This window comes from Nerophis lumbriciformis, linkage group LG10 (assembly GCF_033978685.3).
Source record: "Nerophis lumbriciformis linkage group LG10, RoL_Nlum_v2.1, whole genome shotgun sequence".
NCBI lineage: Eukaryota > Metazoa > Chordata > Actinopteri > Syngnathiformes > Syngnathidae > Nerophis > Nerophis lumbriciformis.
Genome location: NC_084557.2, coordinates 23,948,070 through 23,974,032, shown reverse-complemented (window position 1 = coordinate 23,974,032; position 25,963 = coordinate 23,948,070). Strand labels below are relative to the sequence as shown.

Genomic DNA, 25,963 nt, shown 5'->3' with positions numbered 1-25,963 from the left:
CAAAATAATTAACTGGAGAGGTCACAAGCTAATGAAATGAAATGTGGGAGCTGAAAGGAGCCCTAAATGGTGCTCACTAATCCCCCCTTTACCTTGTTTTAGGGAGGGGGCGGGACTTTTTAAGCCAGGGCACCTCTGCTGATAATGGGGGTGGACCTACGTGTGTGTGTATGCGTGTGCGTGTATGCGTGTGCGTGCATGTGTGTGTTGTACTGTTTGAATGTCAGAAACCAGTTGGGAGAACTCAGATAATGACTAATCATTTACTTCACTCATATTGTGAATTTTCCTGGGTTTTCCTGGGTTTCAGTTTTTGATGCATATTGAACTTATTTTTGGCCTGAAAATTTTCAAGCATTTCAGGGGTGTCAAACTCATATTATTAGCTCAAGGGACGCATGGAGGAAAATCTGTGCACACGCGGGCCGGACTATTAAAATCATGGCATTTAAACAAAAAAATTAAGAGAACTTCAGATTGTTTTCTTTGTCTTACTTTGGCCAAAAATAGAACAAACACATTCTGAAAATATTACAATAAAAATATAGAAAAAAAATACCGGCAGCGGTAAAGTTTAGATCCATGAAGGAAAGAAGAAAGTGAATGAATGTTTATAACTGAATAAATGTACATATACATAAAAATGTGTTTTCTTTTGTATTATTTTTTTTTAGTGAATTAAGTAACGTTTATGACAACCTTTTTCCAAAACACAATATAGAATGTGAGATATAACAGGATAATGCATACATTTATCATTTGTTTTCAAAACGGTTACAAAAAAGGGGGACCCCAAAAATGTACTGTGGCACCCCATTTTTTTGACTTGATGGGGTGCCCGGGACCCCATTTCGAAAAAATTCCTAGCGCCAACACTGATGGAGTATTGGTAAATAAATAAATAAATAAATGGTGCGTGCAAAACAGCAGCAAGAGGCTGTGGCCTGCGGGCCCGTTCTAATACTAATCAAATATCACCTATCTATCATCCATCACCAACCACCCGGCCGCGGCCCGGTACCGGTCCGTGGATCGATTGGTACCGGGCCGCACAAAAAATTTAAAAAAAATAAAATAAAATATTTGTTTTATTTATTTTTTTATTTGTATTAAATCAACATAAAAAACACAAGATACACTTACAATTAGTGCACCAACCCAAAAAACCTCCCTCCCCCATTTACACTCATTCACACAAAAGGGTTGTTTCTTTCTGTTATTAATATTTCTGGTTCCTACATTATACATCAATATAGATCAATACAGTCTGCAGGGATACAGTCCGTAAGCACACCTGATTGTATTTCTCTATGACAAAAAATAAATAAATAATAATAATAATAAATAAAAAAATAAAAAAATAAACCATACAACCCCACCTCCCCGGTCTGTGGGACAAATGTTCAAGCGTTGACCGGTCCGCAGCTACAAAAAGGTTGGGGACCACTGATCTCGGGGGCCATTGATGATTCATTTGCGGGCGGGATCTGGCCCGCGGGCCTTGACTTTGACACCTAATGGCTACATGGACTAAAAAAAATCAATCCAGTAAACCTCAATGTATCGCTGTCATTTGGTTCTGGGCCTGAATTTCCTCTAAGAAGGAATCCATCCATCCATCCATTTTCTACCGCTTGTCCCTTTCGGGGTCACGGGGGGCCTATCTCAGCTGCATTCAGGTGGAAGGCGGGTTACCCGCTGGACAAGTCGCCACCTCATCACAGGGCCAACACAGATAGACAGACAACATTCACACTCACATTCACACACTAGGGCCAATTTAGTGTTGCCAATCAACCTCAAATAATTTTGATTGAAGCTTGTATTAGTAGATTGTGAGGAAAGAGAATACATTATATGAATCTGTACCGTTTACATAGTACAGTATATATTCTGTACTGTACAATTGACCAATAAATGGGAACACCCGAATAAGTTTTGCAACTTGTTTAAGTCTACTATCAGTATAACACAGTCATCATACAAGTTAATCCTCAGAAACAGAGTCACTAATAAACATAACAGGGTTGTATGGTATACCAGTATTAGTATAGTACCGCGATACCAATGAATCATATTCGGTACTATACCGCCTCTGAAAAGTACCGGTTCTACCACTTGTCCTTAATAATTTTGACAAAATAATAGAATGGAAAATGACACACTATGTTACTGTATACGTCAGCAGCTAAATTAAGAGCCTTTGTTTGCTTACTTACTAATAAAAGACAAGTTGTCTTGTATGTTCATTATTTTATTTAAGGACAAACTTGCAATAAGAAACATATATGTTTAATGTACCCTAATATTTTTTGTTTAAGTAAAGCCAATAATGCATTTTTTTGTGGTCCCCTGTATTTAGAAAAGTACCAAAAAGTATCAAAATAATTTTGGTACCGGTAAAATATTGGTATCGGGACAACACTAAAACATAATAATGCAGAAATGTGGCTCACAACTTTGAAGGATATTTACAGCAAGCAGTGAACAATAGAAGCTCAGAGAGCATGAGGAGAAGTATATACAATTATTTACAATCCGGGGGTGGTATGTGGAGGGGGGGTGCTGGGTAAAAGTTGAAGCCGCCAGAGGAAGTCTTTCAGTGCTGTTCTGAAGGAGGATAGGGATGCACTTTCTGTTGCACCTGTTGGGAGTGTATTCCAAATTGTTGTGGCATAGAAGGAGAAAGAGTTCAGATCATTTTTGGATCAAAATCTGGGGTTGATGTGGTTTGTGGAGCACCCCCTAGTGTTGTGGTTTTGGTGGTGATGGTCAGGAAGTAGTTTGACATGTACTTCGGCATCAGGGAGGTGTAGCAAATTTTGAATACAAGGTTGAGTGCAAGTTGTTAAACTCTGTCCTCCACCCTGAGCCAGCCCACTGTGCAGAGGTGGGTAGGAGTGAGGTGGGATCATACTTGCCAACCCTCCCGGATTTTCCGGGAGACTCCCGGAACTTAGCGCCTCTCCCGAAAACCTCCCGGGACAAATTTTCTATATATATATATATCCATCCATCCATTTTCTACCGCTTATTCCCTTTTGGGGTCGCGGGGGGCGCTGGAGCCTATCTATATAATAAAATATATATATATATATATATATATATATATATATATATATATATATATATATATATATATATATATATATATATATATATATATATATATATATATATATATATATATATATATATATATATATATATATATATATATATATATATATATATATATATATATATATATATATATAGAGCTAGAATTCACTGAAAGTCAAGTATTTCTTATATATATATATATATATATATATATATGAAATACTTGACTTGGTGAATTCTAGCTGTAAATATACTCCTCCCCTCTTAACCACACCTCCAACCACGCCCCCCCCCCCACCCACACACACCTCCCGAAATCGGAGGTCTCAAGGTTGGCAAGTATGTCTGGGGTGGAGGTGGAGAAGTAGCCTGACGAGCTTGTTTGGGGATGATCTTGATGTGCATGCATAATTGAAAAAGGATTGGGATGAGAGTTCCTGCGTGTTTTTGCTGACTGGAGAGGAGATTCTGTACAGAAATGTTGCTCTTTGGTTGACCTTCTTTTTCATTGCTTGAGCATAAAAAACCTGTTTACAACATTTGAAATATGTTTTTTAACATTATGAGGGATGGATGGATGGTGTGACGTGATAGCGAGAGAAGAAGACGACAGGGAGACGATGACGTCGTTTAGCTGTCAGCGTGTTTTATTGACAGCTTGGTGTGTGAATGAGATGTGTAATTAAACCAAAGAGATGAAGTGTGACTAAATGTGGAACTTATCTGAGTATGGTTGCCAGAGGATGTTGAGAGTGCGTGTTGATCCAGGCGGAAGTCCAAATAAGGGCAAGGCAGGCTCGAGTGTTGGAGGACAGGCAGGTGGTCGAGGACAGGAGCGCGGCGTCGTAGTAAGTGGGCAGGCGTGAGGTCGAAATCCAGGAAGGCAAGGGGGAATCCACAGGGAGGTCCAATGTGACAAGACACACAGCTTGACGACGAGGAAGGATGACGGGGAGCTGGAGAACGACACAACACAAGAGACGATGAGAACGACGGGGAGGAAGCACAGGGAGAGAAAATGCACAAGTGGGTGAGCGAGATACGTGTGGGCTTACTGTACTGGGTACGAGAAGCTACATTCTGGCGTCGGATCTCAGGTTGTGTTGGCTCTTGAAGGCAGATCGCTCATCACGGGCAGGTGTGTAGATTACAGATTGGCAGCAGGCGCGAGGAGGCGCGAGGAGGCGCGCCCGCAGCGGAGGGAATGCGTCTGTGGGCGTGGTCCGTGGTGCGCTTGTCAGGACGTACAGCAGGAAGAGAAACAGCAGTAGTTTGATCCATAACAGGACCCCCCCCCTTATGCGAGACTCCCGGCGAGCTTCGGGGTGCCTCAGGGTGAGCTCTGTAAAAGTCTTCGATAAGGGAGGGGTCGGCGATGTAAGAAGCCGGTACCCAGGACCTATCCTCAGGACCATAACCCTCCCAGTCCACAAGGTAGACCCATCCCCTCCCCTGTCGCCGGACCCTGAGAATCTCCTTGACTGTCCAGACTTGGTCCCCATCCTCGAGAACCCTAGGAGGGGGAGGAGCAGGGGTGGGGGAGGACAGGGAACTGCTAACTACTGGTTTGATTTGGGATACATGAAAGACAGGGTGAGATCTCATGGAATGTGGAAGATCCAAATGTACTGCAACAGGGTTGATCTTGGATTTTACCGTATACGGTCCAACAAAACGTGGTGCAAGTTTCTGGGAGGGGGTCGGGAGATGGAGGTCCTTGGCCCGAAGCAGCACCTGCTGTCCGGGCTGGTAGTCGGGAGCCGGAATGCGCCGCCGGTTGGCATTGCGACACCTCCTTTCAGATGCCTTTAGTAGGGCAGCGCGGGCGGACCTCCACACTCTGCGACACCGTCTCAGATGGGCCCGGGTGGAAGGAACTGCCACCTCGATCTCCTGGGAGGGAAACAAGGGAGGTTGAAACCCCAGCCAGCACTCAAACGGGGACATACCAGTAGCTGCGCAGGTCATGGAGTTAAAAGAGTATTCCACCCATGGAATAAACTTGCTCTAGGAGTTGGGCTGTTGCGCAGCCATACAGCGCAGCATGGTCTCCACCCCCTGGTTAGCCCTCTCTGCTTGACCATTGCTTTGGGGGTGGTAGCCGGAAGTCAGACTAACCATGGCCCCAACCCCCTTACAGAAGGCCTGCCAGACCCGAGAAATGAATTGGGGGCCACGATCAGAGACAATGTCAGAGGGGATCCCGTGGATCCTGATAACATGCTGGACCAGCAGGTCTGTCATCTCAGCAGAGGATGGGAGTTTGGGCAATGGAATAAAATGTGCCGCCTTGGAAAACCTGTCGATGATGGTGAGGATTGTGGTGTTACCTCTAGAGGGGGGAAGCCCTGTGATGAAATCAACAGCAATGTGGGACCAAGGTCGACTGGGGATGGGAAGGGGGTGTAAGAGACCGGCAGGAGGCCTGTGGCCTGCCTTGTTCCGGGCGCAGACGCTGCAGGCGGCGACGAACTCACGGGTGTCTGCCTCCATGGAAGGCCACCAAAAACGGCGTTGAATAAAACTTAGAGACCTATGGACACCGGGATGACAGGTAAACAAACTTGAGTGAGCCCAGTCAAGTACCTTGGCCCTTAAAAGTTCAGGAACGAACAGTCTATCAGGCGGTCCGTTTCCGGGACCAGGGTCGGAACGTAGGGCCGTCTTGACCAAGCCCTCGATTTCCCAAGTTACCATCCCGATGATGCGGTTAGGGGGAAGGATGGTCTCAGGAGTGGATTTAATGGTGGGTTCCTCTGAGAAGATCCGAGAAAGAGCGTCCGCCTTGTCGTTACGTGAACCAGGTATGTAGGTGAGGGTGTAGTTAAATCGACAAAAAAATTGTGCCCAGCGAGCTTGCCTGTCATTCAGTCTTTTAGCGGATCGGATGTGTATGAGGTTGCGATGGTCGGTCAGGACCAGGAACGGATGCTTGGCCCCCTCCAACCAGTGTCTCCATTCAACCAGTGCATCGTGGACTGCCAACAGTTCTCGGTTCCCTGCATCGTAGTTCCTCTCGGCTGGAGAGAGGCGTCTAGAAAAAAATGCACACGGGTGCAACACATTATTCCCACTGGAACGTTGGGACAAAACTGCCCCAATCCCAGAGTCAGAATCGTCCACTTCAACCGTGAACGGCACGTCCGGGTCAGGGTGTACGAGAACGGGGGCGGAACTGAAGCTCCTCTTGAGTCTCTGGAACGCCATGTCTGCCTCCTTGTTCCAAACAAAAGCAGTAAGTGTAGATGTAAGTGCGTGGAGAGGTGCAGCTACCTTACTGAAGTTGAGTATGAATCGACGGTAAAATCCAGCAAAGCCTAGGAATCTCCTCAGTTCAGTACGAGAGGTTGGTTGAGGCCACTCCACCACTGCCTTGACCTTCTTGGGGTCGGCTCGGATGTTAACCCTTTCGATGATGTGGCCCAGGAAGTTTACGGAAGAAGAATGGAACTCACATTTCTCTGCCTTGATGAACAAGCGGTTCTCCAGGAGGCGCTGTAGAACCAGACGGACGTGCTGCTGATGTTCCTGCCTGTTGTGAGAGAAGATCAGAATATCGTCCAGGTAAACAACAACAAATTTCTCGAGCATGTCTCTTAAAACATCATTGACCAGAGCTTGGAAGACGGCTGGGGCGTTGGTCAGGCCGAAGGGCATGACCCGATACTCGAAATGGCCTAGGTGTGTGTTAAAGGCTGTCTTCCACTCGTCCCCCTTCCTAATGCGGACGAGATGGTAAGCATTGCGGAGGTCAAGTTTGGTGAAGACTGTTGCAGGGGCCAGAGGTTCGAAGGAGGAGCTCATGAGTGGAAGAGGATACCTGTTCTTGACTGTGATGGCGTTGAGTCTTCGGTAATCGATGCAAGGGCGTAGGGAGCCATCCTTCTTGCCGACAAAGAAAAATCCAGCGGCTACTGGTGACTTGGAGGGAGTGATGATTCCTGAAGCGAGTGAGTCCGTGATATAGTCAGACATGGCCTTCTTCTCTGGTATGGACAGGTTGTACAGGCGGCTAGAAGGGAGTACTGCGTCGGGTACGAGATCGATGGCACAATCGTACGGTCTGTGCGGGGGTAGGTATAGTGCCCGGGCCTTACTGAATACGGCTGCAAGGTCATGGTAGACAGCAGGAACCCCGGACAGGTCGGACGGGGATGACTCGGGCTTGGGGTTCTCCGAGACGGGGGCTGCTGCCTTGAGGCAGTTAGCATGGCATGCCGTGCTCCAGGCCAAGATTCTCCCTGAGACCCAGGAAATATGGGGGTCGTGCTGGCGAAGCCATGAGCGGCCGAGGACAAGAGGAGCTACGGGGGCGTTGAGGATCAAAAAACTGATTTGTTCTGTGTGGTTACCTGACAGGGTTAGTGTGACCAGTGCTGTACGGTGGGTGATGGGTCCCAAGGGGTGTCCATCCAAGGCCTGAGCTGGTAAGGACTTCTCTAGGGGAAGAAGTTCAATCCCGGCTTGACAGGCAAAATCATGGTCCAGGAAGCTCTCATCTGCACCTGAGTCCAAATATGCTCCCACCCTCAGACTCTTTGACTCCCAAGATAAAGTAGCAGGGAAGAGACTGCCAGGGTCACTGCGACCCTGGGGAAAGGTGGTATGGCTCACTAGTACTCCCCTTACTAGTGAGCCTGATCTTTTGGTCGTGTGGGGCAGGTCTGGATCATGTGACCCGCACAACCACAGTAGAGGCAGAGGCGCAGCCGGAACCTCCTCTCCCGTTCCTCCGTGGCAAGTCGAGTTCTGCCCAACTGCATGGGTTCCACCCCAATGGAAGGTGTGGGAAGAAACCCAGACTGGTCCACCAAGGGGGCGCCTTCAGCCCGATATCTGGGAGCAGTAGGGGAATAGGACGCGGTCGATTCTCCCACGCCGGTCGTCTGGTCCTCTCGCGGGCTGCGAGTCTTCGTTCCGCTGCCCGTTCCTTTAGCCTCTGGTCCATGAGCAGGGCCAACTGGATGAGGTCATGGTAGGTGGCCGGGCGGTCTCGCAACAATCCGTCCTTGATTTCGTCGGCGAGGCCCCGACGGTAAGTGCTCAACAAGGCCTTATTATGCCACCCACTGTCAGCGGCCAGGGTGCGGAACTCGAGGGTGTAGTCTGCAACAGACCGAGAACCTTGCTGGAGGGAGTGAAGACGTGAGGCGGCGTCTCCTCCATCCGTGGGGTGATCAAAAACTGCCTGGAACTCAGAGCGAAAAGCGGCAAAGTTAGTGCTGAGGCCAATGTTGTGGTCAACTGCTGCCGTGGCCCACTGGAGGGCCCTTCCTGATAATAAAGAAAAAATAAAGGCTATTTTGGCTCCGTCAGAAGTGTAACGAGAGGGCTGGTGACGAAAAACCATGTCACATTGGACCAAGAAGCCACGGCAAAGTTCAAAATTCCCTTCGAAAGCTCTGGGACTAGCGATCTTCGGCTCGCAGGAAGCAGGGGGCCGTATGGGGGCTGCAGCGGCAGAGGCGGCTTGCTCGGGCGCCGATGGAGCGGAAGAGCCTGGAGAAATCAATTCAAGTCGAGCTAAAATGTCAGCAAAAGCAGCATCTAACTTGTTTTCTAGTACACAAAAACGCTCTTGGTGCTGCTGGAGTGCCGAGTGCACGCCTGTGATGTTGGATACAGGGGAGGTTCTGGAAGTGAGCGGGGTACGCGTCATGTCTTTGCCGTCTGGTTCTGACATGGCCAGAACGTACTGTGACGTGATAGCGAGAGAAGAAGACGACAGGGAGACGATGACGTCGTTTAGCTGTCAGCGTGTTTTATTGACAGCTTGGTGTGTGAATGAGATGTGTAATTAAACCAAAGAGATGAAGTGTGACTAAATGTGGAACTTATCTGAGTATGGTTGCCAGAGGATGTTGAGAGTGCGTGTTGATCCAGGCGGAAGTCCAAATAAGGGCAAGGCAGGCTCGAGTGTTGGAGGACAGGCAGGTGGTCGAGGACAGGAGCGCGGCGTCGTAGTAAGTGGGCAGGCGTGAGGTCGAAATCCAGGAAGGCAAGGGGGAATCCACAGGGAGGTCCAATGTGACAAGACACACAGCTTGACGACGAGGAAGGATGACGGGGAGCTGGAGAACGACACAACACAAGAGACGATGAGAACGACGGGGAGGAAGCACAGGGAGAGAAAATGCACAAGTGGGTGAGCGAGATACGTGTGGGCTTACTGTACTGGGTACGAGAAGCTACGTTCTGGCGTCGGATCTCAGGTTGTGTTGGCTCTTGAAGGCAGATCGCTCATCACGGGCAGGTGTGTAGATTACAGATTGGCAGCAGGCGCGAGGAGGCGCGCCCGCAGCGGAGGGAATGCGTCTGTGGGCGTGGTCCGTGGTGCGCTTGTCAGGACGTACAGCAGGAAGAGAAACAGCAGTAGTTTGATCCATAACAGATGGATGGATAATCCAATATCATACAGCTGCCAAAGGCTGAGCCAATCAATGGGCAGAATACTGAAGTGTGTGATCTGATTTGTTTGGTCTCATCTAGTGACCGATATTACCTAGGTGTTGATATTGTTTTGTTCATTTAGCCATTACTATCCTTTTTTTTTTTCTTTTTTTTTTTTTTTTTTTAAATTATTTGTTCACTGATGTTACAGAGAACAAGGAAATAGGATAAAATTGCTAAAGTATGAAAAGGGGTAGGATTAAATAAACTCAGCTTCTTCTATGTGGGCTTTGTACCGAGGATGTCGTTGTGGCTTGTGCAGCCCTTTGAGACACTTGTGATTTAGGGCTATATAAATAAAGATTGATTGAGATTGATTGATTCTTACTCCTTTTCGAATGTGCTGTAATGAAACAACTGAAAATATGTGTTGAATTACATTGTATCATATGCATGTTCGAAATAAACTGAAACTGAACTGAACTGAACTATGCTTAACCCTCAGAGTATATTAGGGAATTTTGAGGTAAAATGTTGCTCTATTTTCGGCCATAACTTTGTTTGTTACTTTGAGTAAAATTATTTTTCCTAGGAGGGTTTTTCCATAGGTTAGGGGTTGATAATAGACTCAGACTTGAACATAAACAGCCACATTACGTCAATAACATCAGCAGCTTTTTGCCACCTGAAAAACATTGCCTAAATCCGACTTAGAAAAGACCAATTTATGTCTTTGTATCTAAACGAGCTGTAAAGCAGCTGCAGTACATCAAGAATGCTGCTGCTCGAGTCCTGACGAGAACCAGGAAATATGACCATATTAGTCCAGTGCTCAGGCCACTGAACTGGCTTCTTGTTGCTCAGAGAATAGACTTTAAAACACCTTTGCTCGAGTAAAAGTATTTTCGTGGTCTTGTGCCAAAGTACATCTAGGACATGTTAGAGCCATGTGAACCATCCCAAGCTGAGAACCTCAAAGAGTGTTTTTTAGCTGGTGCCTACAGTCAGGACCAAATATGGTAAGGCTGTGTTTCAGTTTTCTGCTCCTAAACTCTGGAATAATCTTCCTGAAAATGTGGGACATGCCTCAAAGTTAGCAATGTTCAAATCCAGCCTGAAAACACATTTATTTAATTGTGCATATGACAACTGAAAGTATTTTACCTACAGTATTTGATTGTAATTTTAATTATAATAGTTTTTATAATGATTTTATTTTATGTTTTTAATTTGAATTATGATTATGATTATTTTATTTTAAATGTTGCCTTTTAATTTTCTGCAAAGCACTTTGAATTGCCTTGTGTACGAATTGTGCTTTATAACTAAATGTGCCTTCCCTAAAGTAAAATAAGATCTGGACAAAAAAATCACTCCATATTCTCTACTGCTTGTTAGTGTTACCATATCTGAGTTTTTGTGTATACATATGGGGAAATAAACACAAGAGTACACTTTATTAACTTACTGTACTGTGTTGCAAAAAAGATCGGTTAGAATAATACATAATGTTGGCTATTGAGAACATTCAAACCATTTATTTATTGAATCAAAAATATTGAAATTCAATGGTTTGATGAATTTGAAAACAACTAAAATTATACACAAAGCAAACTATAACCTGCTACCCAAATATGTACAACAATTGTTCTCAACAAAGGAGGAGAAATATACCCTTAGGGGAAAAACAAAACATTTATATGCACGTACAACATTTAGGACCTGTAGTATATCAGTATGTGGAATAAAATTATGGAATGCATTTAAGCAAAGAAGCCAACGTACTAATATGATCCAGTTTAAGAAACTTTTTCAACTCAAAGTGTTTACAACGTCCAAAGAAAACGAATCCTGATAAACATTTGGATTCTTATTGAAAATTAGATTATTTTATTCATCTCCTTATGTGAATCATAGCTTACTTAACTATTTATTTATAAGAACTTTATTTATTGTTGTTTATGTATTTATTAATGATTTACTCACTCATTTATCTATTTATTCACTGTTATGTTAGAGATTGAGTACAAACAAATGTGTCTGAAATTGCTATAATACGAAAAGGGGTCGGATTAAATAAGATCGGCTTCTTCCTACTTCTTTTCGGACATGCTGTAATTAGAAACATGTGACAAATCACATTGTAATTGTATGCATGTTCGAAATAAACTAACACTATAACCATGCCCATAACCATTTTAGTGTGTAAACAATTGGAACAAAAACTTGTAATCTCACTTTACTTTCATATCTTTGAACCTAAAGGTTATGTATGAAGATGCAACACAATAATGTAGATACAGGAGATAAGAAAATCTAGGATTGTTTTAGGCGAACATGAGAAAAAAACCGTGAGGAAGACAGTTTGTGTTGTTTAAACTGAAAAGCATTTGCAGGGGCCCGCATGCAAAGTCAAGAAGTTGGACAATATCTGTGTTTGTGTGTGCGTGTGTTTGTTTGCTTGTTGATGAGATGCTTAGACATGTATTAAACCTGCACACCAACCCGTCTTTAAGACATTACAACATTTTTGCTGAGTTGAAGAACACAGCTGATGGCAACAGAAGAAATGAGTGAACCCTTTTAAACTGAACTGACACAGGACAAGCCCACACATGATCTGACAGTTTATTTTTGGTTAAAACCATGTACTTAACAATTTATGTCATACCACACACAAAGACACTAGATTATAAGCGAAAACCAAAAAAAAACAATAGATTTGGAAAAAGGAAATAAATACATAGGGAAAAAAATAGTTTAATTTTTCAAAAATATTATTTAAAAAAAGCTACCAATATGCACACACGAGACAGCCTTGTAGGTTCAAGGTGCATGTTTTAGATTAATACAAATTCAAGGAAAACAAATTGTTGTTTAATAATTTTTTTTGTTCAAAATAAGAAATTTCATTGAATTAAATATATATCCTCACTTTGGTTTTTAAGATTGCACAAATTACTTAGTTTGATCTTTGCCCAGGCTAAATTGGAGCTCTAAGCAGAACTTTATTCGAAATGTTCCAGGAACAGGGGTTAGGTCCATGTGTAGTTTGCATGTTCTCCCCATGACTTTGTGGGTTCCCTCCGGGTACTCTGGCTTTCTCCCACCTCCAAAGACATGCACCTGGGGATAGGTTGATTGGCAACACTAAACTGGCCCTAGTGTGTGAATGTGACTGTGAATGTTGTCTGTCTCTCTGTGTTGGCCCTGCGATGAGGTGGCGACTTGTCCAGGGTGTACCCCGCCTTCCACCCAAATGCAGCTGAGATAGGCTAACTTTAAATTTAAATTGTATTTATTCATTTAACGCATCTAAAACCAGTCATGTAAAACTGGGGTGACTGTAGTGGCATAAACTTGTGTTAAAATACGAGACTTTGACTATCGTAATGTCAAGCTCCTCTCTTTACCCTGAGAAAGAGCCTCATATTCCACCATTGCGGACGGCTTTGTGCCTGGAGCTTTTTTCAATGTTTTACACATTTGATTAAAATCTTTAATATCTTGACTTAAGTCTTATCATATATCTTATTAATGTGTGACTCTAATAATTGATCTTTTTGAACTACTTGCACATTTAAATCACATTAGTTTCTGTTTTAGATGCTATGTACATGTTTATTTCATTGGAAAATGTTAGCTTTTATATGTGATTGAATCACAGTTAATGTGATCTTGTGTTTACGTTTGCTCTGCTGGACTCTCAAGACAATTTAAAGTACAACAGAGCAAAAAGAAATGGATATAATAACATATATGTACATTTTGCTGATCATCTGAAAGCAATCATTCTGTTTACCTGTATAAATTAATCCAGAAAGTACTGAAAATACTGCTTTTGTGATTAATTTCCTGCTTTCATTGAAACTATTCCAAAATAGGGGAACATTTTTGGTGTTTTTAAATGATATTCCACCTAATATTTCCAAGTACAGTTGAAAGTACAAACATATCTTAGTGGTACTGTGTGATCCAAAAAGAAACACCATGAATATTTCTCTTTTTGGAACATCGTCTGGATTGTTTCCAGCGTGTTTCTGAGGGTGCATATATATATATATATATATATATATATATATATACACACACATACAGTATGTACAACTACTTAATCATCAAGTAAGTTTGCAAAGCTGATGCTTATATTACCATGTTGCCCGCAATCACATCCAACAATGAAAATCCTGAGTCGAAGACAGTCGTATTTCTTACAACACTTTGGAAAGTTGAGAAAGGAAACTGCAGATGCCACACTCATTGGTACGTAAGTCTTAGTACAATTGAGATGCGTTTGCCACTTTTCCATTGAATGTTATGAATTAAAAGTTCTGAATTACGCTGATAAATTAAATCAAAGGAATTCTAATGTTGTCATATCCATCCATCCATTATTTTTTACTTCTTATCCTGCTTGTGTGTATCCCAACGTGCATTGTATGGTGTCACTTTGAAGGTTGGGTTCATCCTTTGCAGGTCCATATTCACACAGATTATCAGCTAACATTGGACATTAATAGGGTTGGAAAGGGCACGTGATTTCGAAATGCATTGTAGGGGCTGGGTAGACAACGTTGCTGGACAAAGTTTTTGATTACATGGCTGTACTCAACCAGCAGTATTGTGAGAGAGAGCAACAAACTGGATCCAAATGGATTGTAAGCAATAAAAAAAATCAAGGGAATGTACCAAAAACAAACTGGACCCTGTTCCAAAGACTGGCCATATTAAAAAATAAGTAAAATTGGTGGTATTGATCCATACAAGCACGTCTAATAAACTGAATTTGAGCAAGCTGCCAAACATGTCCTCTGTCTTGGTTGTCAACACAGTCAGTTTTTATACTTAAAACATTTCGGAATGCCAATTTGGCAAAGGTGTATGGACAAATCAACTTTGAGTTTGTATCAATCAATCAATCAATCAATGTTTATTTATATAGCCCTAAATCACAAGTGTCTCAAAGGGCTGCACAAGCCACAACGACATCCTCGGTACAAAGCCCACATAAGGGCAAGGAAAAACTCACCCCAGTGGGACGTCGATGTGAATGACTATGAGAAACCTTGGAGAGGACCGCATATGTGGGTAACCCCCCCCTCTAGGGGAGACCGAATGCAATGGATGTCGAGTGGGTCTGACATAATATTGTGAGAGTCCAGTCCATAGTAGATCCAACATAACAGTAAGAGTCCAGTCCATAGTGGGGCCAGCAAGACACCATCCCGAGCGGAGACGGGTCAGTTTGTATAATACCTCAGAATTTTACATCAGAAAGAGAAGACGGTTGTCATTTCAGATGTAAGTCAACAGGACTTGTCACCTCGTATCTCCTGGAGAAATTATTTGCACATTGGTGGGGCGGTATAGCTCGGTTGGTAGAGCGGCCGTGTCAGCAACTTGAGGGTTGCAGGTTCGATCCCCGCATCAGCCATCCTAGTTACTGCCGTTGTGTCCTTGGGCAAGACACTTTACCCACCTGCTCCCAGTGCCACCCACACTGGTTTAAATGTAACTTAGATATTGGGTTTCACCATGTAAAGCGCTTTGAGTCACTAGAGAAAAGCGCTATATAAATATAATTCACTTCACATTGAATATATTTAAAGTCTGAAAAACGCTGTGCATTAATGTGGGAAATATTTAAATTATTCTCAGTTATTGATCGATGAATAGGGGTATTGCTTTTTTCCAAACACCAACATGTGCCAGGTGATGGTGTTAAAAGTGATGTTTGATCGTCTCACGGCTTACTTTCCAGGGTATTCATCGTCTCTTTATCGTCACCAAATCCTTTTTTTTTCTTGACGCGATCATGACTACAATTGTGGCAGTTAATGATGCTGCACGTTCGGACCATGTTTTAAATGTGTTAAAAAGAAACTTAAAAAACTTAAGCACAGTGTCTTGTATTGAGCCACTTATTTAAGCGATTCAGAGTCCAGCAAGACCCATAATGTGATGCGTTTCCACGTCACACTTTCAAGCCCTACACCAGTTCTGCTCTTCTTTCCCAATCCAGAAATACAACCAAAAAATAACTATTTTTTCTTTAGGTCTCTGTTCAAGGAGTTCCCTCCATACTGCACATGCTGTCTAAACCATCATTACAGTCAGTAGGCCGCTATGAGCTCTGTATCACAGGAGTCCACCAGCATCCAGTTTAACCCAGCACAATTAGCGCATCCGTTAGAGTAGAATTACCCTGTAAAATGAGAACGCTCCTGACAAAGGAGCCAAGAAGGGGTAAGTGTGAGGAAAATGGTGAGCGAAGAAATGAGGGAGGACAGGGATCGATTAAAATAGTTTGAATTGAGTCCACGCTCGCCCCATTTGTTTGGTATTCTGCTCAAATCCGCGCTTTTGTTAAACCCGGCACAAAGTAGTGTCAATCATCTCGACCTGGTTTTGTAGAATGGGTAAATTTATTATGAATTTGCTGGTGCAAATAATGGGTACTATACCCCCTGCCTGCTCGCTCCCCCAAGCCGCCTCGTTCGACACCCTCCACGCCTCCACCCCCATATCAATGCTGCAGAATAGGCGATAGAGAGTGAAGTTAGCAATTTGAGGGCCACTCGCACTCTGGAGCCACATCAAAGTGACACAGACGTCCAATCAGATTTGTCTTACAGGCATTACATGATGAATATGGTGCGCCGGCGGCACAAAAGCGCCTTTGTGTCTCCTCCGAGCGGAGACTATTCACAGCCCACCACAGCCAGCCAGAGTGGAAGTAAATGGCCAAAAGGGCCCGGGACGGAAAAAAAAAAAAAAAGCAGCCAAACTTGTGCAGTACAATAGTCCATGCAAATCACAGCCCCCACCTTGCGACACGACGACATAACCGCACCTCCGGCCCTCCATCGCACCCCTCAAGCAGGAGCTTAGTTCCACACACAGGCAGAGGTGTCAGGGATTCACGTCCACGCTCCTTTCATTCTGTCTCCAAGTACACAAGACTGATTTTTTTTTACATCAGAAAGTACAAGTGACTTGGCGGCTGTCAACAGAAGATTCCATCTATTGAAGACTTTTTCGCTTGTGTGCACAAGCGAAGTAAAGGACCTACAGCAGGGGTGTAAAGAGTGCGGACCATGGGCCATTTTGGGCCCACCGCTCACTTTTCTTATTGGTCCTCAGCATATTCTACGAATAAAATGTATTTATTAGTAATAAGTAGAGACGTCCGATAATATCGGCCTGCCGATATTATCGGCCAATAAATGCGTTAAAATGTAATATCGGAAATTATCAGTATCGTTTTTTTATTATCGGTATCGTTTTTATTTTTTTATTTTTTTTTTATTAAATCAACATAAAAAACACAAGATACACTTACAATTAGTGCACCAATCCAAAATACCTTCCTCCCCCATGTGCACTCATTCACACAAAAGGGTGGTTTCTTTCTGTTATTAATATTCTGGTTCCTACATTATATATCAATATATATCAATACAGTCTGCAAGGGATACAGTCCGTAAGCAAACATGATTGTGCGTGCTGCTGGTCCACTAATAGTACTAACCTTTAACAGTTAATTTTACTAATTTTCATTAATTACTAGTTTCTATGTAACTGTTTTTATATTGTTTTACTTTCTTTTTTATTCAAGAAAATGTTTTTAATTTATTTATCTTATTTTATTAATTTTTTTAAAAAGTACCTTATCTTCACCATACCTGGTTGTCCAAATTAGGCATAATAATGTGCTAATTCCACGACTGCATATATCGGTTGATATCTGTATCGTTTGATATCGGTATCGGTAATTAAAGAGTTGGACAATGTCGGAATATCGGATATCGGCAAAAAGCCATTATCGGACATCCCTAGTAATAAGTAGAGATGTCCGATAACGGCTTTTTTGCCGATATCCGATATTCCAATATTGTCCAACTCTTCCGATATCAACCGATACCGATATATACAGTCGTGGAATTAACACATAAGTATGCCTAATTTTGTGGTGATGCCCCGCTAGATGCATTAAACAATGTAACTGTCAGAGTGTGTAGGTGACGAACCCAAGATGCAGAGATGGCGGCAGGCATTGAGCAGGAAAACATGATTTAATTTAACACTATCGCCAAGAACAAACAAAAGGGTACAAACAAAAGGACGGAGAACAAACTTGGCTATGAACAAAACTAGCACAAAGGCTAACTGTGGACAAGAAACAAAAACACTTACTGTGACACGAAGGAACTATGACATGAGCAGAGTGAACAGAAGTAGACACAGCTACAACGACAAGTATTAATGACAGGTAGTAGTGACAATAATCCAACGCAGAGTGGAGGACAAAGCAGGTCTAAATAGCAGCTAGCTGATTGACACCGGTGCCAATCAGCCACAGCTGAGGGGAAAAAGCACTCAGGGAGACAATCAGGAAATAACCAAAATAAGAGTGCTGACAGGAACTAAAGACAGGAAACAAAGACAAACGCAGAGGAAAAACTAAGACATAGCCAGACTGTCAGGGACAAGCCTGATAGTAACAAAGTTTTCCAAAATAAATCAACTCAAGTTAGGGAGAAAAAAATGGCAACATGGCACTGCCATATTTATTATTGAAGTCACAAAGTGCATTTGTTTTTAACATGCCTCAAAACAGCAGCTTGGAATTTGGGACATGCTCTCCCTGAGAGAGCATGAGGAGGTTGAGGTGGGCGGGGGGGTTTAGGGTGATGCGGGGGGTGTATATTGTAGTGTCCCGGAAGAATGAGTGCTTTCAAGGGGTTCTGGGTATTTGTTCTGTTGTGTTTATGTTGTGTTACGGTGCGGATGTTCTCCCGAAATTTGTTTGTCATTCTTGTTTGGTGTGAGTTCACAGTGTGGCGCATATTTGTAACAGTGTTAAAGTTGTTTATACGGCCACCCTCAGTGTGACCTGTATGGCTATTGACCAAGTATGACTTGCATTCACTTTTGTGTGTGAAAAGCCGTAGATATTAAGTGATTGGACCGGCACGCAAAGGCAGTGCCTTTAAGGTTTATTGGCGCTCTGTACTTCTCCCTACGTCCGTGTACCACTCCGTACAGCGGCGTTTTAAAAAATCATACATTTTACTTTTTGAAACCGATACCGATAATTTCCGATATTCCTTTTTAAAGTATTTATTGGCCGATAATATCGGCAGTCCGATATTAGCAGACATCTCTAGTAATAAGATGTATTATTATTATTGGTTTTAGCATGCAGTTGTTTTTGGGTGTCCCGATCCGATATTGATATAGGATATCGGTCCGATATCAGCACAAAAAAACAAACATCAGATGATATCGGCTTGCTCCGATACAAGCAGTTCTGCAGGACGTTTACTTGTGCAAAACTGGACAGACAGTTAACATCTAAATGTCCTCCAATAAGCACACAAGTTTGGTCTTTTCTTGTATTTAGTGAAGTCCTTTACAAAAGGTAAACATAAAGGCTATAGGCTACTAGGAGCTAGCAGCTACACAACAACTAAGCACACACGCTAGATATACGTAATAAATGTCTTTAATTGAACAATATTGCAGTCTAAAACACAACATTTGTCGATATTAACAAGTATCAAACAAATATAGTTGCATATTTCTTACACATACAAAGTCTCCAGGGCAGAAGCGTATTATAAAGTAACCAGTATCAAACGTGTCCACACCATTCAAATTCCTGCATCATGCCCCTTTATTTAATGAATTATTGTGACCATCGGGTGTCGCCAAAACAATGTTTTCACACTGATCATTGTTCTCTTAGTAATTTCGCTCAATTAAACCTTTTTCTAACATTCCACGCTACAAAAAAGTAGAAGTGTGTACTATGATTCTTATTTACAGTATATCATGTCAAGTTAATACTGGTATCAGCCAACACTCAAGGTTTTTAATATCAATATCGTAACAGTAGTAAAAAAGTTGTATTGGGACACCTGTAGATGTGTCCCAACATAACATAACTAATCTCGTAAAGTAGTGTTAAAGCCTGCACACAGTTTGAGTTTGAGTTTATTTGGAACATGCATGCATACAACATGATACATCACAATTTCCAGTTTCTCTTTTCAACATGTTCGAAAAGGAGTAGGAAGAAGCAGAGCTTATTTAATCCTACCCTTTTTCTTTTACATAGCGGTTGCTAAAACTTTTGTTCACTTCCTGTTCTTGAAGTGGATCATATTTGATTTCTTTGCTTAATCCATTCCATATACTGACATACTGAAGGTCTTAAGTGTTGTACATGCATACAAATGTTTTAAATTACATTTTTCTCGAAGATTATATTTCTCCTCCATGTTTCGTTTTGAGATGCTATTTTCAACTTGACATGCGCTGATGATAAGAAACTTTGTCACTGCAATGCTAAACCATCGTTTAAGGTCCTTGGATAATTTTTTACACGGGGAAGTGCGCCGTATATTTCTTGAATCTCCGGCTCTTAGCTTTGTGTGGACTCATTGATCGTTTACAAACTGAGTTCGGAGAGGAAGTGACGTCAGAAAGAAACGCGCCAAAGCCAGCTTCATAACGTGTTTCCACTCGGAGGTAAACATTAGAAAGACGGAGGTGAGTCATCCAGACATGCCCGTTTCTCCTTCCTCTACATGTACAGATGCTTGTGGAAATCACACATGAATACCTTAAGAGAAAACGATTGCAGCTATTTGGGATACAACACTTCTCAGACGCCAAGAGAACTTTCCAATGTCCAGGTCAGCTGTAATTTTACTTACTGAAAAACTTTGTCCATTTGTCCAAGGAGAGACAACGAGATTGCGGGCTAAAAAAAGGTAGCGTGGGCTTTGTATTACCTGGCCAACGAGGGAAGACTATGGAAAACAGCAAATGATTTTGTATTGGCAAAGCAGACTGTATCAGTTATTGTCCGCCATGTATGTCGCGGAATCAACGTCTAGGTCCAGAGTGTATAAAGTCACCAAAAACGAATGGACAATGAAGATGAAGGCAAAAGAGTGAGGAGTGTCCTGACCAGATATCTTGATCCCTAGTTTGATTGATGTAAAATGTTCTTTATCACATTGTTTACTTTCACGTGTCCCTTAAAGATTTGATTAATTCACAACAAAAGGGCCCCGCAGCACACTGGATTCCAGTTAATTGAAATACCACAATACTGGATATTGTTCAGATAATCCATTCATCCATCCATTTTCTACCGCTTGTCCCTTACGGGGTCGCGGGGGTGCTGGAGCCTATCCCAGCTGCACATGAGCGGAAGGCGCGGTACATCCTGGACAAAGTTACATTTAATTTAAGAACTTGCACACAAAGCAACACTGGAGGTGACGATGATGTGCGCTTTTTCCGCGCATGCGTACAAGGTCGCGTTGCGCCGGCGGACGGAGGGGGTCTTAAACGACTATTGTGTGTGTGTGGAAAAGGATAAGGTTAGGTAGGATTTACCCTGGATAACCTTAGCCGGCTTAGTATAGAAGGGGCCTTAAAATTATATTATACCTGAGGGTGATACTATAGTACATATCATAAAATTACATCATAAAAGTTGTGTACAGGGTAAATCTCTTCATTTCTTCAACTGAACAGCTCCAACCACATCAGACTCAGTCATACACCATCACCAGCATCACGACATTCACCTCTCATCCTCAGTCACTAATCTGGGTGTTAGAATGGACCCTCACCTGACCTTTGAGGCTCAAATAAAACAACTGTGCAAGACCTCCTTCTACCACCTCAGGAACGTTGCTAAACTCCGCCCCTCACTCACTCTCTCTGATGCCGAGAGGCTCGTCCACGCCTTTGTCTCCTCCAGGCTAGACTACTGCAACGCACTTATTGTCGGGATCCCCAGCAAGAACATCCAGAAGCTGCAATACGTACAGAATAGTGCTGCTAGGATCCTGATGAGAGTGCGGAAATACGACCATATAACACCAATTCTCAAATCCCTTCACTGGCTTCCTGTTTCACTCAGGATTGAATACAAAGTCTCCTTACTAACCCACCAGTGCCTCCATGGAATCGCCCCCCTCTACCTCAAAGAACTACTCACCCCCAAATCCTGCACACGACACCTCCGTTCCGGACAGGCTAACCTCCTCCAACCTCCGAGGACAAAGCTACAAACAAGGGGAGACCGGGCTTTCTGCTCCGCCGCTCCCAGTCTGTGGAACGCTCTCCCTGACCACCTGAGGGCACCACAGACTGTGGATGCTTTTAAAAAAAAGCTTAAAAACCCTTCTTTAAAAAAAAAAAAAAAAAAGCCTTTTTTTTAGATATATGCATACTAGTTCTAGCTATTAGGCTGTTCTAGTTTTTATTTTATTTTTTTTTATTTTTTTTATCATTTATTTTTTATTTTTTAATACACAGTAGCACTTTGAGGTTGTTTGCTCAATTTAAAGTGATTTTTACAAATAAAATATATTATTATTATTATTATTATTATTATAAATCTGCATTACTCTCTTCTTGCTTGCGTACTTTGTTGGAATTGGTCAGAGGTCGGAAACAGCAAATAATATTTAGATAATGGAGAATCTGGTGTCTGTGAGGTAGGTCTTTCACTCCCAAGAAAACAAATAAATCTTCCCATTGCTGCCTTACTCCAGTTGAGAAACACAATTCTTAAATCCATGAAAACACTTTCTGGCTGCCATTTTCAAGAACAAGCGACAAAGATACAAACTGAGGGCAAGTTACCAGACATGGACTTTTGCAAGTTGTGATGTGCGAAAATTCAAAAGCTCTCATGAAAATCTTGTGAAGTTGTCGTCCCTGACCATTCCTGAGATTTAGAAATGGCTTTAAAACAAAAACTCAATGAAACATAAGTTTGAAAGTAGCAAATGTAGGACAGGACTATTTTAAACTTGTCCCAGAAGGATGTAGAGAGAAAAGTAAAGATGCATCTTCTAATCCAAAGCCTAGCGCCTCATGTGGTCTCAACCCAATAGAACATGCGTTCACTTACTGACGACGAGAGTAACAGAAGCAAAGACACACAAACAAGCAAAACATATTCAGAAACTCAGAATTTGTTGATGTTATTATCTACAAATATTACAATAAGGTCATATTTACAAGTTGAAGTCTACACTTTTTATTTCTAATCCATTGTTAAAGTTAAAGTCCCAACGATAGTCACACACACACTAGGTTTGGTGAAATTATCCTCCTATTGCATTTGACCCATCCCCATGTTTACCCCCTGAGAGGTGAGGGTGAGCAGTGAGCAGCAGCGGTGTCCGCGCTCCGGAATCATTTGGTGATTTAACCCCCAATTCCAACCCTTGATGTTGAGTGCCAAGCAGGGAGGTAATGGGTCTTTGGTTAATAATATTGTGGTGCAAAAACAAAATGATATTTCAACTTTGTTCATTATTGCACTGATAGAACAACACATCTCGTAGCTTTTTTAGCAACAGACTCTTGCTGTACATCCACTGGTCATTTCAACCTACAACCACAAGACTTTACAACATACTAATGCAAATACAGTAATCTGTTTTTTTTTGCTTGGTTTGCTAAATTGTTCCTCAGTGTGCAGTATGGGGGTCACAAAAATATTATTTTTGTATTATTTGTACAAAGTGCAATCATTTAGTGTGCAATATTTATATATCTACATAGGTGGTAATAGTCAATCAATCAATCAATCAATGTTTACTTATATAGCCCTAAATCACAAGTGTCTCAAAGGGCTGCACAAGCCACAACGACATCCTCGGCTCGGATCCCACATCAGGGCAAGAAAAATAGTGGCATTATTATTACTCATTTTTATTTTTTCATTATTTCGTATCACCTTCTACTCAGATAGATAGATAGTACTTTATTGATTCCTTCAGGAGAGTTCCCTCAGGAAAATAAAACATTTACTAAATTTAACATCTGCACAGCAACCACATAATGTCTCTACTGTTTCATTTTAGTTTAGTTTAGTTTATTATTTCTTCGGTCAGTGGTCAACAAAATAAACAAAATACTTTTACATTCATAAATTGACAATTTTACAGACCGAAAGGGTATTAGGCTGAAGTTGAGGACTTATCTTGCCTAACCCTGTAAACAATCTCAAATACAAGATGTATTGTATATGTAGGGCTCTGATCTTGAGCTTCATAGAAATAGGAAATGTCCTTTACGCAACATATTATAAATACACCTTGTACACAACATGAACACTGTTCAAATATATACATAGTAAAGACAGACAAACAGTCGTGAAACATCCCTGTACACGTGTTGGTTAAACATTTGTGCCAATAATATACTTTATACAAACACTTATAATTCCATCCATCCATCCATTTTCAACCGCTTGTCCCTTTCTGAGTGGCGGGGGGTGCTGGAGCCTATCTCAGCTGCACACGGGCGGAAGGCGAGGTACACCCTGGACAAGTCGCCACCTCATCGCAGGACCAACACAGATAGACAGACAACATTCACACTCACATTCACACACTAGGGCCAATTTAGTGTTGCCAATCAACCTTTCCCCAGGTGCATGTCTTTGGAGGTGGGAGGAAGCCGGATTACCCGGAGGGAAGCCACGCAGGAGAACACACAGGAAGATCTCGAGCCCAGGATGGAACCCAGGACCTTCGTATTGTACTATTATTATTAGGGATGTCCGATAATGGCTTTTTGCCGATATCCGATATTCCGATATTGTCCAACTCTTTAATTACCGATACCGATATCAACAGATATATGAAGTCGTGGAATTAACACATTATTATTATGCCTAATTTGGACAACTAGGTATGGTGAAGATAAGGTACTTTTTAAAAAATATATTAAAATAAGATAAATAAATTAAAAACATTTTCTTGAATAAAAAAGAAAGTAAAACAATATAAAAACAGTTACATAGAAACTACAAATTTATGAAAATTAGTCAAATTAACTGTTAAAGGTTGGTACTATTAGTGGACCAGCAGCACGCACATTCATGTGTGCTTACGGACTGTATCTCTTGCAGACTGTATTGATATATATTGATATATAATGTAGGAACCAGAATATTAATAACAGAAAGAAACAGCCCTTTTGTGTGAATGAGTGTAAATGGTGGAGGGAGGTTTTTTGGGTTGGTGCACTCATTGTAAGTGTATCTTGTGTTTTTATGTTGATTTAATAAAAATAAATAAATAAATTTAAAAAAACAAAAAAAAACGATACCAATAATAAAAAAACGATACCGATAATTTCCGATATTACATTTTAACGCATTTATCGGCTGATAATATCAGCAGGCCGATATTATCGCACATCCCTAATTATTATTTATATCCCACATTTTGTCACATGGGGGTCGCATCTTTATGCGGGATCGTTTCTCCAATGCAACTCGGACACAAAAACGTGAAGGTAAGAGATGATTTATTTCCATAAATCATAGGCAAACAGAAAACAAGCAAAAGAAAAGCGTGCCGAACACACGGGAAGCTAAGGCTGACACTTTGCACAGAACTGAGACAACTAGACACAGAGTCTAGAACAGGATACATAAACGTAACTGTTGCTTACCGCAAACAAGGAAGCCAGGACGAATGAACAGAAAGACAGGCCTAAATAGTGTCCGTGATGGCAAACAGGTGCGCGTCGGGAACACAAGCGGCAGGTGAAAATAATAAGTAACCATGGTAACAAACTCAAACAAGGAAGTGCAACCAAGAACTAAGGAAGTCCAAAACTAACAGAACATAACTAAACTAAACATGATCCGGACCACGGATCATGACACATTTAGTTTTGTAGCAAACATTCATAGTATTAACTACTGGTGTTGATTCAAGAGCGATATATTTTTCTAAGACATTGGTCGTAAAGTTTTTTTAAATGTGTGAATGGAACTGGAACACTTTAAGGCATCATCCAAGCTGTTCCAATTCCCATTGTGGAATAAATACAGTTCATCCCATCCAATCCTGCGGTGTAACATGAAAATGCTTTGTTCAAGCATCAATGTGGGCTTTTACTGGTGTTCATTTGACAAACTTAAGTTGTTTTTTGTTTCTTTTCTTTTTTCTCTTTTTTTTTTAATGAAGCAGTTATGCAAAAGCAACAGTTAGATTGTTATCTTGTCAACATGTTCTGACTTCTTAATGCTGCTAATGATGCTGTGGGACACAAAACACTGATAAACACTTTTGAAGTTTACATCACACATGCTGGCAACTTATTCGGCAACAATTCTACACACACACTCGCATATGTTGCACGTGATGGACTATAACATGATGGATTGACATTAACAGGCACTTGTATTTGCAACATGAAAATGAGCCTGCAGGACTAAACAACATGAATAAATCCATCTTGTCCTGCTACGGCTGAGGGGAAAATTGCGTATCAATCAATCCGTCAGTGCACAAACGCTTGCATTCATTGCATGAGCTGGCCTCTGGTTGACACTCAAGGACATCAGAGGCACCATCAAGCGTGTCTTAATGGGGCAGCGGGGTGTCGCACGCCCCGATTTGATTCGTCT

General features: G+C 42.0%; 1 long non-coding RNA gene across 1 annotated transcript; it reads right to left on the bottom strand.

Annotated features, from left to right (window-relative positions):
• Window positions 1–8,843: 8,843 nt before the first annotated feature.
• LOC133612136 (uncharacterized) lies at window positions 8,844–25,084 on the bottom strand. Its single transcript, XR_009816085.2, has 2 exons — window positions 25,000–25,084; window positions 8,844–9,173 (listed from the first exon to the last, which is right to left on the bottom strand). It is a non-coding gene; the product is annotated as an uncharacterized lncRNA (long non-coding RNA).
• Between the last annotated feature and the right edge of the window lie 879 nt (window positions 25,085–25,963).